The sequence below is a fragment of the Bombina bombina genome, chromosome 2, assembly GCF_027579735.1.
Source record: "Bombina bombina isolate aBomBom1 chromosome 2, aBomBom1.pri, whole genome shotgun sequence".
Lineage (NCBI taxonomy): Eukaryota > Metazoa > Chordata > Amphibia > Anura > Bombinatoridae > Bombina > Bombina bombina.
In genome coordinates, this window is record NC_069500.1 from 359,661,622 (window position 1) to 359,669,676 (window position 8,055).

General features: G+C 36.5%; 1 protein-coding gene across 1 annotated transcript in view; it reads right to left on the bottom strand.

Annotated features, from left to right (window-relative positions):
* Nucleotides 1–5,624, bottom strand: part of CLIP1 (CAP-Gly domain containing linker protein 1) — an 868,764-nt gene extending 863,140 nt beyond the window's left edge. Inside the window, exon 1 of the mRNA XM_053701760.1 lies at nt 5,526–5,624. The gene's annotated coding sequence lies outside the window, so the exon portion shown is untranslated. The remainder of the gene's footprint in view (nt 1–5,525) is intronic.
* Between the last annotated feature and the right edge of the window lie 2,431 nt (nt 5,625–8,055).

Genomic DNA, 8,055 nt, shown 5'->3' on the forward strand with positions numbered 1-8,055 from the left:
TAACAATTGATTAGATCTTAGGTAGGATATAGATAGAACCCCAAATAGGACTAATTAGCTGACCTCTGGCAAGTAGATAACTTGGATACATGTAGGAAATCTAGGTAAGGTAACTACTACTAGCTCATGGTCTCTTAAACCCAGAGCTGAGCCATTAAGTTACTTGAGAGGACTCCTTAGGTATAATAATTTATCTCACAACACTGTGGACACTGGAGCTTCATTAGGTTTTATTCTACCAATTTGCTTTCTCTAACAGAGATCCTTGTTTAATATATATGTCTACCCCTACATTTATATACTACCTAGTAGCTCCCGCAGCTTAAGAATTCAGCTTTAACAATGTAGACTAGCTCACTGATATATGCTAAATTATAATAGATGCAGCCCGTAATACTACTAATTAACTGATAGTTTTTACCTATATTGTTGTAGCACATTTATTTTACTTTTATTTACCATAATAGCTCATTGATCATTTAGTCAGAGGGTCCAAGAGGGGCCCTATATTACAGTTCAGAGTTTCTAATAATATTGTAATATTGTTTTTCTAATATAGACAAAATATGGTTTACTATTTGAGACCCAGGAGTGGTCTCCTCAGGCTCAATACTACCTTCTATAGCTTTTCACATTTTCTATTACTACAAGGTCCAAAAGTGACCTCATCTGTTATCTTGAGGGTATATAGTTTGAATGGCAAATATATTTGTATACAGATACTACTGAAGACTGTTATATAAACATGTAATGGTTATTTTGCTTGGCTCATTTTATAAAATGTATCATTTTTATTGATATCTACTGTACCTTGAATTGAACCTCAATAAAAATAATATTACAAAAATAAAGATAGTAGCATTTTTATTTTTAATAAAATAATTGCAATAATCAGTTATGGGGGATTAAAGTTGGCAGATGTGAGGTGTTAGAAAAACAATGGCACTAAAAAGTGCCTTTACATTGCGGGCTATGGAAACTGTGTGTTCCCAGTTAATAAATATGTATATGCTTATACATATATATTTATGTGTTAATATGTGTATATTGAGCTAGATTACGAGGGGAGCGCTATTTATGCTAGAGCGCTAATTACTTTAAAAGTAAACTTTGTGCACTCATTGGGTTGCGCTTGTGTTAGGAGTTGAAAGTAAAATGTTTGCGCTCTCGCACTAACACGACGAGCACAGACAGCTTACTTCTAGCACAATTAGACTATTGCACACACAATAACCTATTCCCCCATAGAAGTCAATGGAGAGAAAAAAGTGGGGGGGGGGGAACTAACACACTACTCACGCGCGAGTCAGACCTAGAGGTAGCTGTGTATATACCTAGTGGTACTGAGCTGTCTCATTACTATCTATAAAGTGTACAGAGTCAGACCTAGAGGTAGCTGTGTATATACCTAGTGGAACTGAGCTGTCTCATTACTATCCATAAAGTGTACAGAGTCAGACCTAGAGGTAGCTGTGTATATACCTAGTGGAACTTAGCTGTCTCATTACTATCCATAAAGTGTACAGAGTCAGACCTAGAGGTAGCTGTGTATATACCTAGTGGAACTGAGCTGTCTCATTACTATGCATAAAGTGTACAGAGTCAGACCTAGAGGTAGCTGTGTATATACCTAGTGGAACTGAGCTGTCTCATTACTATCCATAAAGTGTACAGAGTCAGACCTAGAGGTAGCTGTGTATATACCTAGTGGTACTTAGCTGTCTCATTACTATCCATAAAGTGTACAGAGTCAGACCTAGAGGTAGCTGTGTATATACCTAGTGGAACTGAGCTGTCTCATTACTATCCATAAAGTGTACAGAGTCAGACCTAGAGCTAGCTGTGTATATACCTAGTGGTACTGAGCTGTCTCATTACTATCTATAAAGTGTACAGAGTCAGACCTAGAGGTAGCTGTGTATATACCTAGTGGAACTGAGCTGTCTCATTACTATGCATAAAGTGTACAGAGTCAGACCTAGAGGTAGCTGTGTATATACCTAGTGGAACTGAGCTGTCTCATTACTATCCATAAAGTGTACAGAGTCAGACCTAGAGGTAGCTGTGTATATACCTAGTGGTACTTAGCTGTCTCATTACTATCCATAAAGTGTACAGAGTCAGACCTAGAGGTAGCTGTGTATATACCTAGTGGAACTGAGCTGTCTCATTACTATCCATAAAGTGTACAGAGTCAGACCTAGAGGTAGCTGTGTATATACCTAGTGGAACTGAGCTGTCTCATTACTATGCATAAAGTGTACAGAGTCAGACCTAGAGGTAGCTGTGTATATACCTAGTGGAACTGAGCTGTCTCATTACTATCTATAAAGTGTACAGAGTCAGACCTAGAGGTAGCTGTGTATATACCTAGTGGTACTTAGCTGTCTCATTACTATCTATAAAGTGTACAGAGTCAGACCTAGAGGTAGCTGTGTATATACCTAGTGGTACTGATCTGTCTCATTACTATCTATAAAGTGTACAGAGTCAGACCTAGAAGTAGCTGTGTATATACCTAGTGGTACTTAGCTGTCTCATTACTATCTATAAAGTGTATAGACCTAGAGGTAGCTGTGTATATATCTAGTGGTACTGAGCTGTCTCATTACTATCTATTAAGTGTACAGAGTCAGACCTAGAGGTAGCTGTGTATATACCTAGTGGTACTTAACTGTCTCATTACTATCTATAAAGTGTATAGACCTAGAGTTAGCTGTGTATATACCTAGTGGTACTGAGCTGTCTCGTTACTATCTATAAAGTGTACAGACCTAGAGGTAGGAAGCTGTGTATATACCTAGTGGTACTGAGCTCTAAAAACAACCAAACATTAAGGGGTTGGGGTGACACCAACTCTAGTGACGCCACTGTATTGGTACATAAAGCCATCGTCTTTGGCTGGTCAGTGTCCTGGTTAAGTATGCATTTTTTTTCTGGGTCCTGTCAAATATATAATTAATGTACTAACTGTAGCTTTAATGGTCCCATCCATGGTGTCATGATTCTTACTGTACACATTTAGCTCTATGTGTACTTTGCTCTCAGCACTGGTAGTAAGCTGTCATATGCAATACTTTTGCTGAAGTTGCTCTATATGCGGATGTGCTATCCTGGCATGCCTACTTGAAGCAGTATTGTTACTTACATCCTTGTTCTTTATAAATAGTTGTATTGGTTAGTTGTTAGATATCTGACATGTAACTCCCTGTTTGTTTGTTTTTTATGCTGTTTGCACTGTCCATTCACTTGTGCCTTACTCTGATCTTGAATACTGCTTTGGTACTTCAAGATCTGACACAAGACTAAAACACAGGAATTCCACTGCTAAACTGAAGCAAAAGCATTTGTTATGGTGTAGATGAAGGAAGGAGAAAAGTAAAGGTGCATATTTGTAGATGAGCAAAAATTAACCAACAACAATAACCTGGCGTCATACTGGATAATCTGCTGGTGATTAAGTACAGGAGGTAGATGCGTTCACACAATGGTCCCCCCCAAATCTCTCATTTAGGTCACACCCATTACCACAATATATATATTTTTCACAATTCAGTACGCCCTTGGGTGATACTAAGCCACAAATGATTTTACCTCTTTGACTACCAGTAACACATACACAGCAGTGATTCGATGCCCTTGACTGCCAGCAGTACATACAGAGCTATGTTTTTTTAAACCCCCAGGCAATAACAAACATGGTGTATCTTACTTGATCCATATAACACACACAGAGCAGTGTTTGACACTCTCTTTGGCTTCCAGCAATACAATCAGGGGACTATAAAAAACTGGATATTTAAGTGTCTAGTAGTTTTGTGTATATTTTAGTGGGCGGCCTGAATTACTGGACTGTCCAGTTGAATACCAGACACCTGGCTACCCTTGTATGATATATAATAAACATTACAGGGAAAAAACAAGAATATACAGTTTTGGTGCACAATTCCTTTATACTCGACATTAACACATATGCTTTATTATCACTCCTTAAAAAGAAAAAAAGGCACTCTACAATATTTATTACAATCTAAAAACTATTGTGTTTATTGTTTAATGGTCTACTATGTATTTATAATTGTATTATTTAATAAAGTAAGGTGATTCTCCATTTCCTGTTACATTCTAACTACCTAATTCAAGAATAGACATATGAGATAAATTCTCTCTGACTATGCAATTTCAGTCCCTTTGGGCAAAAATGTAATTGGAGAGATTTATTTCAGTAATCTTCACCCATCTAAGTGCATGTTGCTACCATGTTTGTTTTACTGCTTGTACACACTAAAATGTAGCTATGGTTACTTGCTGGAAGTCAGCTGACCCTTCTCTATGAGGGCTTATTGCATCTGATGTACACACATACTGTTGCTATGATACAGTTTTACACACAGTGTAGAATGGACATATTATAAATAACTTTTCTAAAAACTGCATTCAATGAATAGTATTTGATTACATTCAATATATTATTTTATAAGTGCAGGTTTAGTAGCAATAAACACAGAGCACCTAAAAATCTTCCTCATGCCAATATTTGTTCCTATGTATTTGATTAGATTTAAGACATTTACATTTTTTTTTAATTTCAGATTGTCAGATATTTCACCTCATGTTTATGGTAGGTTGACAAGCAAATCACAACAGGCTCTCTGTGCATAAAATACATGTGTTAATAAGTTAATCAGCTTGATTACACAGACTTATAATTTTTGTAAAGTATAATTCAAATTTTCATATATTTTGCATAATATGCTCACACACACGTACATACACATTTATTTGTTTTATAAGAGACTATGGGCTAGATTACGAGTGGACCGTAGTATTGTGCTTACGCAAGATATTTGCACTCCACTCAGTAATACCAGTGTTGGTATTACAAGTGTGGTGCAATGCAAACCGACCTTGCGTTTGCATTGCTCGGATGCTAAACGCTCACGAGAGCGTGCTTCTATAGGCTCCAACGGGAGCCTCGTTTTAATGCTGACAGACACGACAAACCACCTAGTGCATCGCAGGGGCAAATCGTGCAGCATTGGGTAGTAATAAATAAATATATATGTATGTAAGCATATAAATATATATTTATAGTGAAAACACAGTCCCCCATGTAAAGATACTTTAGGTGCTGTTTTTTTTTTCTTCTAACACCCCCCCCCCCTCACTTTAACCCCTTATATCTGCTTCCTGCAGTTTTTTTTTAATAAAAATGCTGATCTTTATTTTAAATGAAAATGTACTGTACTCTGTATTTTGGGGGAAATTGGGAAATTTTTACATTTTAAAGCGCAAAGTGAAACCACAAGCTCGCAGTCACATTAACCAGCCACTTGTAATGGATGGTTATTTAACCTGCGCACGTAAATGGGCAAATTTGCCCCTTTATGGCCACACGTTAAGATAGGGCTTCACTCATAATTTGGCCCTACATTTGCCCATATAACACTGATAAATAGAATGACATGGCTAGACAGCCATATTCACTGTCGGAATAAAATATTTCTTACGTATTTTCTACTTACTTATTTGAAGACAGAGACTGAAAAGGCCTTATCCCACCAACTTGTGTCACTGTTAAAGTGCTGTTTCATACTGACACTTATACTGTTTTCCTAATGCAGCCCTAACTGTATCATGTTCTATAGTTAGAAGAACGAACTGCTCTTTTAGACATTCACTGTCAGTGACATAAGCATTTCCACTTCACCTTACTGAAACACTAGTTCCAAAGATTACAAAGGACTACACTAGGAATCAGTAACTATGCACATTTATCATTGTGTTAAAATAACTGGAACAAGACAACATCACATATTTTAAAAAAAGTTCAATGTATATCAAACTCAGCATTTAATCTTCCTGTAAAATGTTCAATTAACCCCTTAGCTGCTGCTCCATTTCACACCTATATACTATGCTAATTTTAGAGCTTTTAGGTGCGTTTCACATTTAAACACTACTTGAATTACTTTTTCAGTGAGAAATTCACATAAACTATATATTGTTTTTTTGGTTTTTTTTAAGAAAACCCAGCAGATTCAAACTAAACAGTACATTTTATGTATATTTCATGACATGAGAAATCTACAACATAAAGTGTGAATAAATGCATATTTTTATTACAATAACTAATAACAATAAATAAGGTTGTAATCAATAGCATGAATTTTCCCTAAACCATATAGCCAAATTGTTTGTGGATCTATTATTGTATTAGGTAATCTTTTTAAAATATACAGTATGGAGGATAATTCTTGTTTTTCTATTAAAAAAAATAATAATTGAAAATGAAGAGAATTTTTTCCCCCTAACATTTCAGGCGATTAATTTCATGTATATAATGAGTAGCTACAAAAGAGTAAAATAAGCATTTATGCCAGGGGGTCTAACCTAATCCAGGCAAGGGTTTTTTGGGGCCTCGTGTAATTTGGGATGTTAATGTAGGGACACGTATACACTTGATTATATTAAATTTTAACTAGGGTAACATGGTCACCGGACTGATCACCTGATTATAATGCCATCAGTAGTATCTGTATTTCAAAGAAGGGTTTATACTCATATAAATAAGGTTCTTTAATATAATCTGCATCATCCTTGATAATAAATGCACATTTTTAGAAATGCAAGATGTTCACTATTACCACAGTGATCAAATGGCTATTCCATGCTATATAGGGGCCTTGTTTTCTGGGCTTTAAAATAAGGGGTCTTGGGGGTCCCTAGGCCTTTATGATGACCTGTTATAAGTGCCTAGGGATACCCAATCAGTGTGTGTGTTTTTTTCTTTTTTTAATTTAGAAAAGGGTTTAAACATTTTACCCGCAATTCACACACCGTTTGAAAGAGCAGGCAGTTGTCTTTCAAATGGTGGGTCTTGGGATCTTCTATAATTAATTAATTTTAAAATTAAATATTTTATATTACAAAGTTCAAGGTTTTGTGAGATCTGCATCAACTGTCCGACTATAGGCACTATAACCTACCGGGTAAACCTCTGATGACCAGCATACACCTGGCTTCCCAATCACTGCCGGATCAGCTGATCACAGAGACTGCATTGTGAGAGGTGCCTAGATTGCTGCAGCAGAGATCTTGAATCAGTGCATCTTAAAAACAAGGCAAGGTGCCGACACAGACATAAAGAGGGTACTATAGGCTGCCTCTCTAACGTAATCCCTTTAGTGTTCCTGAAACCAAAACCTCTTTTGACATGTATATAAGGTAATCCATCTCCATATAATATGTCATTGGGACCAGATTGCACATTCAATGAAAGATACATATCCTCACTACAAGGATTGATACCAGAAACTAAAGTTATTTACAAATATTTATTGTGCAAATTTAATCACAAACTGCAACGGCTTGGCTCCTACATTTTAGAGCGCTAATATATACATGGCGCATAATTTAAGGCCTGTTCTATCATATATCTTTTGGCATTTAGTTGCTGCATTATTCCTTAACTTTTCTCACTGAAGCTATTTAAAGTCATAACCCACCAACACAGCTTGGTATTTTGATAGCCAGAGGATGCAACATTAGGGGATAAACCCTTCAGATCTTACATCGATTTCCTCAATATGCAACTATATTAGTATTGTGACCTTCATTCAGACCACTTAGAGCTCTCTACAAGCTTTTTACTCTTGCTCCCTCCTGAACAAGGACATCTGCTTGACCTCTCTCTACCTTCCCAAACCGTGTCCCCTAAAAATTTAGGAAAGTCAGAAAAAATGGCGAAAACTCCAACATCAGCTAAACTTTCAGTGAATTAATTCTTTAAGCTGACTGACCGACCTACCTCCAATATTTCTACGGAGGAACTTTAGCCACAAAGCTCTCATACACACTCCTCAGATCATGAGGAGGGAGACTTTAATGAAACAATTCAGATACCTAAATCCTTATTGACCTCCATACCCTCTATATAGGACTTAAACACTTTACTTATCCAAGTCCGTCAATGTATCAAGAAGGAAATCTCAGAAGTTCGTAAAGAAATTAATGAAATCAGCAGTAGAGTCGGGTTCTTGGAGCAAGAAACCA